At 35.5% G+C, this 8,679-nt stretch overlaps 1 pseudogene; it reads right to left on the bottom strand.

The window, feature by feature from the left end:
• Positions 1-240: 240 nt before the first annotated feature.
• Positions 241-895, bottom strand: LOC124966060 (39S ribosomal protein L19, mitochondrial-like; annotated as a pseudogene).
• Positions 896-8,679: the final 7,784 nt, after the last annotated feature.

The raw sequence follows: 8,679 nt of genomic DNA, 5'->3' as shown, positions 1-8,679 counted from the left end.
TTTGATTCTGGATCTGGAGTCCAATAGCCTGTCTACTCTAATGACACCATCCCAATATCTTACGCCTCCAACATCTGTCTTCTTTATAGTCTCAGCTCAAATGCTGCATTTTCTATGAAAAATGTCTTGACTGTCACACACTCCAAATTCATATACAATTTTATAAGAAATGCTTAGTTCGTTTAATGACTATGTTTCATAAATGAAATTAAATTGGTCTTAAAATAAATCCTCTGAGATTCAATACATCCTCTGCAAGTAACCAACTTCATTCTCAGAATCAGGACTTTCTGATGCTTCAATTTCTTCCTTTATTGCAACCCAAAGTATCATATCCCCTCTCATCATAGCAAATCCAGGCCATGACTGACTCCACTTCTGAGTTTCTTTTATTTGTTCTTTAGTTAAATAAAGATCAAATCTGATTCCTTCAAAATTAAAATCTGGACAGTTCCAGCATTTGGACTAGGGCTTAGCCTTCATTTTTACTTTCAACTTATTAACAGAACTTCTTGGTTCCTGGCTTCATATTTAAACCAGAAATGCTGTGTTCAGGCAGGGCATCTTGTAAGTATAGCAAGCTACCATTCAGTCATTTCTCTAATTTGACCACTTGGATCTAGTGGATTCAAGGATTATAAAGTTCAAAGCAAATTACAACACCTTGTTCTTCCATAGTATTTATAAGGATAAAAGTAAGTCCAAGTCCTTTTCCTGATCTCTGGGAGCAAAGCTCCAGAAACTTGTTGGTTTTTCCACTGGGACCTGGGTCATCGGTACTGTCACAAAGTACACTTCCGGCATAGAGCTCTGGAATGGGAGCATTTTTCTCCTTTCTCACTTATCTTTTCTTTCTCTGAAATTTCATAGGGTTTGTTCTTCCTCTTGGAGGAATGAGTCAGGACTCAAGAACTATAAGCAATAGAGGCCAGGACAGGGAGTGGTACCCTGGTGGCCAGCAAGTTCCAGGTCAGGCCCACTGTGGCTCCACAACCCCTACAATGTAGGCTTCCATGACCAGTGGCTCAGATTGAGACTCAAATGCAACCCGTTCAGTGTTGCTGTGCACTAGGGACTACACATAACAATTCTATGAGGCATATAAGCATACAGGTTGATGATCTCTGACTTATCATGATTCAACCTATGATTTTTCAATTTTATGATGCTGTAGAAGTGATACATATTTTGAATATAATTTTTCCCCTAGGCTAGCAATATATGGAATGGAACTCTCTCTTGATGCTGGGCAGTATGAGTGAACTGTAGCTCACAGTCATATAATCATGAGGGCAAGTAACCAATAGTCTGCAGTGCACTGCATGCTACTAAGCTATGAAGTTTGGTTGGTTAGGTGTATTAAATGCATCTTTGACTTTCTATATTTTCAGCTTGTTGGCATGCAACCCCATAGGAAGTTGAGAAGCATCTGCATAAATATGTAAAAAGATGATCCATATCACTAGTACTCAGGAAAATGCAAATTAAAACTACAATGAAATATGAATACACACCTATTAGAATGACTAGGATTTTAAAAACAATATTACTAAGTCCTGGCAAGGATGTGAAAAACTCTAACATGTATAAATATCTATATGTATGGTGTGTGTGTGTGTGTATCAGGTTTAATGAGGTATAATTTACATAAAGGTAAATCCACCATTTTTAGTGTATAATTCTATGAATTTTGACAAATGCATATAGTCATATAACCACCAAAATGCCACTTCATAGATAAACCCCTCTCCAAATCCAGCTATGGAAACTACTGGCTTGTTTGCATCATATAAATGGAATCATGGAAAGAGAATTATACCCGTTGAGTCTGGCTTTTGTTCACTTAGCATAATGCATTTGAGATTGACCCATATTGTAGGAACCAATTATCAATCCTTTTTATCAGGGAGTTATTATATGCATTAATCACTCTGGTTCTCCATTTACCTATTGAAAAACTTTTGGGTTGTAGAAAGTTTTTGACGATTATGAATAAAGTCGGTATAAACATTTATGTGCACATTTTAATTTAAATCACACATTTCAATTTTACTGGGAATGGATGTACTGGGTCATATGATAGGTAATATTAAGGAATCTGTCTAGCTTTTTTCCAAGTTGACTAAACTATTTTGCATTCCCTTTATTTCTCGAGAAGGATATGAGTTTTAAAAAATCCTAACATTTTAATAAATGCATAGTGGTATCTCATTGTGGTTTTTGTTTGAATTTCCTTGAGGATATTGGTTATCTTTTCATGTATTTATTTACTTTCAATCTGTCTTCTTAGTGAATTATTTGTTCAAGTATTTTATATTTCTTTGGGTTCTATGTTTTCTTATTATTGAGTTTTGACAGTTTTTATTTATGTTCTGGAAAAAAGTCCTTCAGTTGATATTTGTCTTACACATATTTTCTCCTAGTCTATGACTTGACTTGTCTTTTTCTTTTCCTCTAAGTTTTTATTGTGTTAAAACATGTAAAACATAAAATTCACCATCTCGACTGATTTTTCCTTTCAACAGAATTTTTTGAACAGCAAAAGTTCTAAATTTTGATGGAGTCCAATTTTATCAAATGTTTCTTTTATGGTTTATAGATAATGCCAGATTGGAGGTCATACTGAAAATAGAGGTAAGAACTGTGCATTTTAAAAGCAGGAGTTTGCAGTTCCACAGACAGACATCAGAGAAGCAAGAGATTGTGGGTAAAAGAAATACAACAGAAATAGAATCTGAAAATTCCCAAGAAGAAGTAGAGACAAGTCTTTAGGAAAATTAAAATCACTAAATTCAGCCAAATATATTGGAGTGAAAAATATTTTCACAAGCCTGGAGAAGAAGAAGCCTGCCTAGGAAATGTTTGAGGTTATTTATTCAACAAAAGATCACAAGGCATACAAAGAAAAAGGGAAATATGACTCATTCAAAGAAAGAGTACATTCGCAGAAACTGACCCTAAAGACATTCCAATCTCCAGATTACTGACAGTTTAAAACAACTGTTAGTTTTCAGATAACTGACAGTTTGAAACAACTGTGAGTTGCTTTAAAGATGCTCAGTCAGATTCTTCAAAGAACTGAAAAAAACAGTCCTAAAACTCATTTGGAAGAGCAAAAGACCCAGAATAGCTAAAGCAATTATAAGCAACACTGGAGGCATCAAAATACTCGACTTCAAATTACACTACAGAGCTATAGTAACAAAAACTGCGTGGTATTGACAAAAAAACAGACACATAGACCAACAGTACAGAATAAAAGACACGGAAATAAACCAGCACATCTACAGTCACCTGATCCTTGACAAAGGTGCCAAAAATATGCATTGGAGAAAAGACAGTCTTTTTAACAAATGGGAAAACTGGTTATCCATATGTAGAAGGATAAAACTAAAACCTTATCTCTCACCATGCACAAAAATCATTACAAAATGAATCAAAGCCCCTGAAATTAGACCAGAAACTATGCAACTCCTGCAAGAAAATATAAGGTCAACACTTCAGCATATAGGCACAGGCAATGTCTTTCTCAATAGTTCCCTAAAGCTCAGGAAATAAGGTCTAAGAATTAATAAATGGGATGACATCAAATTAAAAAACTTCTACACAGCAAAAAAAAAAAAAAGTAATGGAATGTGAAGAGAGAGCCTACAGAATGGGAGAAAATCTTTGCTAGTTACTCCTTTGACAGAGGATTAATATCTAGAATATATAAAGAACTCTGAACACTTTATGCCAAAACATCAAATAACTCAATAAATGGACAAATGAATTAAATACTTCGCAAAAGAAGAAATATAAATGGCCAATAAGTATATGAAAAAATGTTCAACATCATTAGCAGTTAGGGAAATGCTAATGAGATTTCATCTCACTGCAGTCAGAATGGCAGTCATCAAGAATACAAATAATAATAAATGCTCCTGAAGATGTGGAGAAAAGGAAAACTTTTACACTATTGGTGGGATTGTACATTAATCTAACCACTGTGGAAATCAGGATAGTGGTATAGTGGTTCCTTTAAAGGCATGGAACCACCATATGATCCAGTTATACCACTCCTCTGTATTTATCCTAAATAATAATAATACTACACCATTGTATGCATAACCATGTTTGTAGCAGCACAACTCACAATAGCTAAACAGTGGAACCAGCCTAGGTGTCTGTTAATGGATGAATGGATAAAGAAAATTATATATATATATATATATATATGTATATATAGACAATGGAGTTTCATTCAGTCATAAAGAAAAGTGAAATTATGTCATTTGCAAGAAAATGAATGGAACTAGAGATCATTATGTTAAGTGAAATAAGTCATACTCCTAAGGTTAAGGGTTGTATGTTCTTTCTCATATGCAAAGCTAGAGAGGAAAAAGAAAAAGAAAGGTGAGGGGCATTTGCATGAAGAGCAAGTAGAGATCAGTATAGGAAAGGGTCCAAGGGCTGGAAGAGGACAGGAGGGAGGCGGAAAGTGCTCGGAAGTGGTATTGGTCAAATTATGTTGTTATATTGTGTATTGTGTGCATACAAGAATATTTAACAACAAATGCCATCAGTATGCACAACTATAATGCACCAATAAAAAAACATGGGAAGAAAAAATAGAGATTCTCAGTCAAGGACATGTTCAGTGGCACACTCCTGTAATCCAAGCAACTCAGAAAGCTGAGACAGGAGGTTTGAGGCCAGCCTCAGTAAGACCCTCAGCAACTTAGCAAGACCCTGTCTCAAAATAAAATAATAAAAAGGGTGGGAATGTAACTCAGTGGTAAAGTGCCTCTGGGTTCAATCCCCAGTATCCTCCCCACAAAGATACTCAGTTAGATAAAAGAGAACATATAAATGAAATTAGGAAAAGGATGCATGAACAGGCTAAGAATAGTGACAAAGAGACGAAAACTATAAAAAAAGAACCAAACAGAAATTCTGGAGCTGAAAAATATAATAACTGAATTTAAGGGGCTCATTATCAGGTTTAATCAAGCAGAACAAAGGATCAGTAAATTTGAGGATAAATCATTTGAAATTATCAAATTATAAGATCAAAAGAAGAAAAATGAAGAGAACCTATAGGACTTATGGGATACTATCAAGTGGACCAATGAGGAATCATGAGAGTTCTAGAAGGAGAAGAGAAAGGGAAATGGGAGAAATTTATTTGAAAAAATAATGGCTAAAATTTCCCTGGAGTTGAAAAAATAAAGTGCCATAGAGATTTAAGAGGCTCAACAGGCTAAATCTGAAAGACCTACATGGAGAATCTTGAAAGGAGCATTAGAGAAAAGCTGATAACATACAAAGAGCCCTCTGTAATATTATCAGGAGATTTCTCAGCAGAAACTACAGGACAGAAGGTAGTGGGATGATATGTTCAAAACTGCTGAAAGAAGAAAAACTGTCAACCGAGAATAGTCCATATGGCAAAGATGTCCTTCAAAACTGAAGGAGAAATGAAGACTTTCCCTCATAAACAAGAGCTGAAAGAGTTGGTTACCTCTAGACTTGCCCCACAAGAAGTGCTAATGAGAGTTCTCCAAGTTGAAACCAAAGGATGCCCACTACATAGCAATGTAAAGCCATACAAAAATATAGTTCTCTGGTAAAGGTAAACAAATTGACAAATACAGAAACCTGTATCAATGTAATTTTGGTGCATAAATCAACATTTAGTTTTTTAAAGACAAAGGCATAAAAATAGTTATAAATCATACTCAACAAACTAGATGTAAAAGGAAACTACCTCAAAAATTCCACAGCTAACATTAAGCTCCATGATACAAGACTGAAAACTTTTCCTCTGAGTTCAGGAACAAGACAAGGATGTCCACTTTTACCATTTCTATTCAACAAAGTCCTACAACTTCTAGCCAGAGCAATAGGCAAAAAAAATAATAAAAGGAAGTATTAATATTATCTCTGATTGCAGGTGGTATAAGCTTCCATGTAGAGAACCCTAAAGATTCCACAAAAACCCTGTTAAATTAATAAGTAAATTCAGCAAAGTAACAGGATACAAAGTCAACACAAAAAATCAGTTGCATTTCTATATACTAAAAATGAACAATATGACAAGGAAATTATAAGACTAATTCTTCTGACAATAGAATAAAAAGGAATAAAATACTAGGAATTAAATGGAAATACATCTGATGTGAATGAACTGGAAGATTTAATACTCTTAAGACGTCGATACTACCCAGAATGACCTATACATTTAATGTGATCTTTTTCCAAACCTCAAGATTATTTTTGCAGAAGTGAGAAACCTATCCTGATATTCACATGGAATATTAAGGGACTATGAATAGTCAAACAACCTTGAAAAAGAACACAGCTGGAAGACTTCTATGTTCTGATATTAGATCTTACTATGAAACTCTAGTAATCAAAACAGCATAGCACCGGTATAAGGGGAGATATATAAACCAATGGAATAAATAGAAAGCCTAGAAATAAATCCTTGCATATGTGGTCAAGTGATGTTTGAAAGGTTGTCAAGAACATGGGGAAAAGAACAGTCTTTTCAGTCAACATTGTTGAGAAAAGTGGATGTCCACATGAAAAAAAATAATGAAATTGGACATTTATCTAACATCATATACAAAAATTAATTCAGAATGGATAAAAGATATAAATGTAAGACTGAAAACAATAAACTTTTAGAAGAAAACATGGGCACTAAACTTCACATTGGACTTGGCAGTGATTTCTTGGATACGATACCAAAAGCACAGGTAACAAAAGAAGAAAAACACAAATTGAACTTTATAAAAACTGAAAAAAAATCTATGCATAAAAATGTAACATAAACAGAATTTTTAAAAAGCAACCAATGGAATGGGAGAAATATTTCCAAATCATATATCTGGATATAGATTAATATTCAAAATATGTAGAGAACCCTTAAAATTCAGCAACCAGAAAACAAACAGCAATTCAAAAATAGGCAAAGAACTTGAATAGATGTTGAATGTCCAAAGATTTACACGCAGTCAATAATCACAGGAAAAGATGCTCAATTATGCTGACCATTAAGAAAGAGCAAATAAAAACTACAGTGAGGTACTGATTCACATTTGTTAGAGTAGATACTTAAAACAACACTGAAAATAATAAGTGTTGCAAGAACGTGGAGAAAGAGGATCTCTCATATACTGTTGGTGGAATTAAAAACTGGTGTAGCAGCTGTGGAAAATTTGGTAAGGATGTTAGATTGGAGTAACCTTGTTATGCTAAAAAGGTGACTCATGGTGACTCATGCTTCCAGATGAGGGCTGGTCACTAGAAATATCATCCAGGTGACTCAAGAGTAAGGACTTTGGCTCAGATCAAATTCCTGGGAGAGGAAGAGGACTGGAGATTGACTTCAATCACATGGCCAAGGACTTAATTAGGTGTGCCTATGCAATGAAGCTCCAATAAAACTGTGGATATAAAAGTTCAGTGCATCTTCCTGGAGTTTTCAGAAAATAATTAAAAATAAAATTAACATATAATCTGTACCACTTCTGGATACATAGGTGAAGGGATTGAAAGTAGAGTTTTGAAGAGACTTGTGTGTGCATGTTCATTTATTTTCTTACAGTTCTAGAGGCTGGAAATCCAAGATCAAAGTGCTGGCAGCACTAGTTTCTCTCTTTGGCTCTCAGAGTGCTGCCTTCTTGCTGTCACCCCTCACTGTCTTCTTTCTTTGTGCCTCCCTGGTGTCGCCTCTTCTTTTAATAAGACTCCTAGTCCTACTGGCCTAGGGTCCCACCCTTATGATCTCCTTTAACCTTAATTACTTCTTCAAGGGTTCAATCTCCAAAAGCACTGCGAGTTAGGATTTCTCCATATGAATTTTTTTGAGGGGACACAATTCAATCTTTAATATAATAGAATCATATGGAAAGGAAAGGAAATCCTGTTACATACTACAAAATAGATGGTCCTTAAAAATGTTCTCACAAAGTCTACCAAAAATACAAAAAAACAAAAATTGAAAACGAAACAAAACAAAAAAAACGCTCCTATTTGAGCTTAGAAATTGTCCCCTCTCCGACCACAGAACAAGTGCCCCTTCTGACCACATGGTTCCTGCCACAGGCCCCTGAATCTTTGCACCAGGTTATTCGCCCTCCCAAAATGCCTTCCTCCTCTCCCTCTGTCAGAGCCAGTCTCACCCATCCTTCTGAGTCTATCCAAAGTGTTCTGTCGGACACTTGTGCTCCACACTTGTGCTCCGATGGGAGAGTTCGTTTCTCTTCTGTGCTTCTCTAGCTCTTTGTACAACACACTATATTATAACCTGCATCTTTGTTTCAGCCTGCCCCTTCCCCTAAACTTAAGCTCTCCAAGGCTCTGAGGCTCCTGCCCTCTCTTCACCCATACCTGTGACAGAGCCTATGTATAATAGATACCAGTAATGTTTGCTGAATGAATGCAGGTGTGCAAAAATGGGAACAGACTATCATGGCTCAGCTGGATTTGCCAAGGCCACCTTATCTAGTCTTGGCCAAGTCGGGTATGCTTATCAATAGTGGCTCACAGGATGACTTTAGGTGGCACTTGGATGAACCTACGTTTTAGAATAGTTATAAACTCCCTTTAATGTGTTCTAGAAAAATTACAACTGCATCTCAAAACTTCAGTGTTATGGGTCTCATTGCTTTTCATGAGGCTAAGTAAAAA

Source organism: Sciurus carolinensis, chromosome 16, assembly GCF_902686445.1.
Source record: "Sciurus carolinensis chromosome 16, mSciCar1.2, whole genome shotgun sequence".
NCBI classification, from domain to species: Eukaryota; Metazoa; Chordata; class Mammalia; order Rodentia; family Sciuridae; genus Sciurus; species Sciurus carolinensis.
The sequence above is the reverse complement of the archived record's forward strand: the minus strand, read 5'-3'. Positions and strand labels throughout refer to the sequence as shown.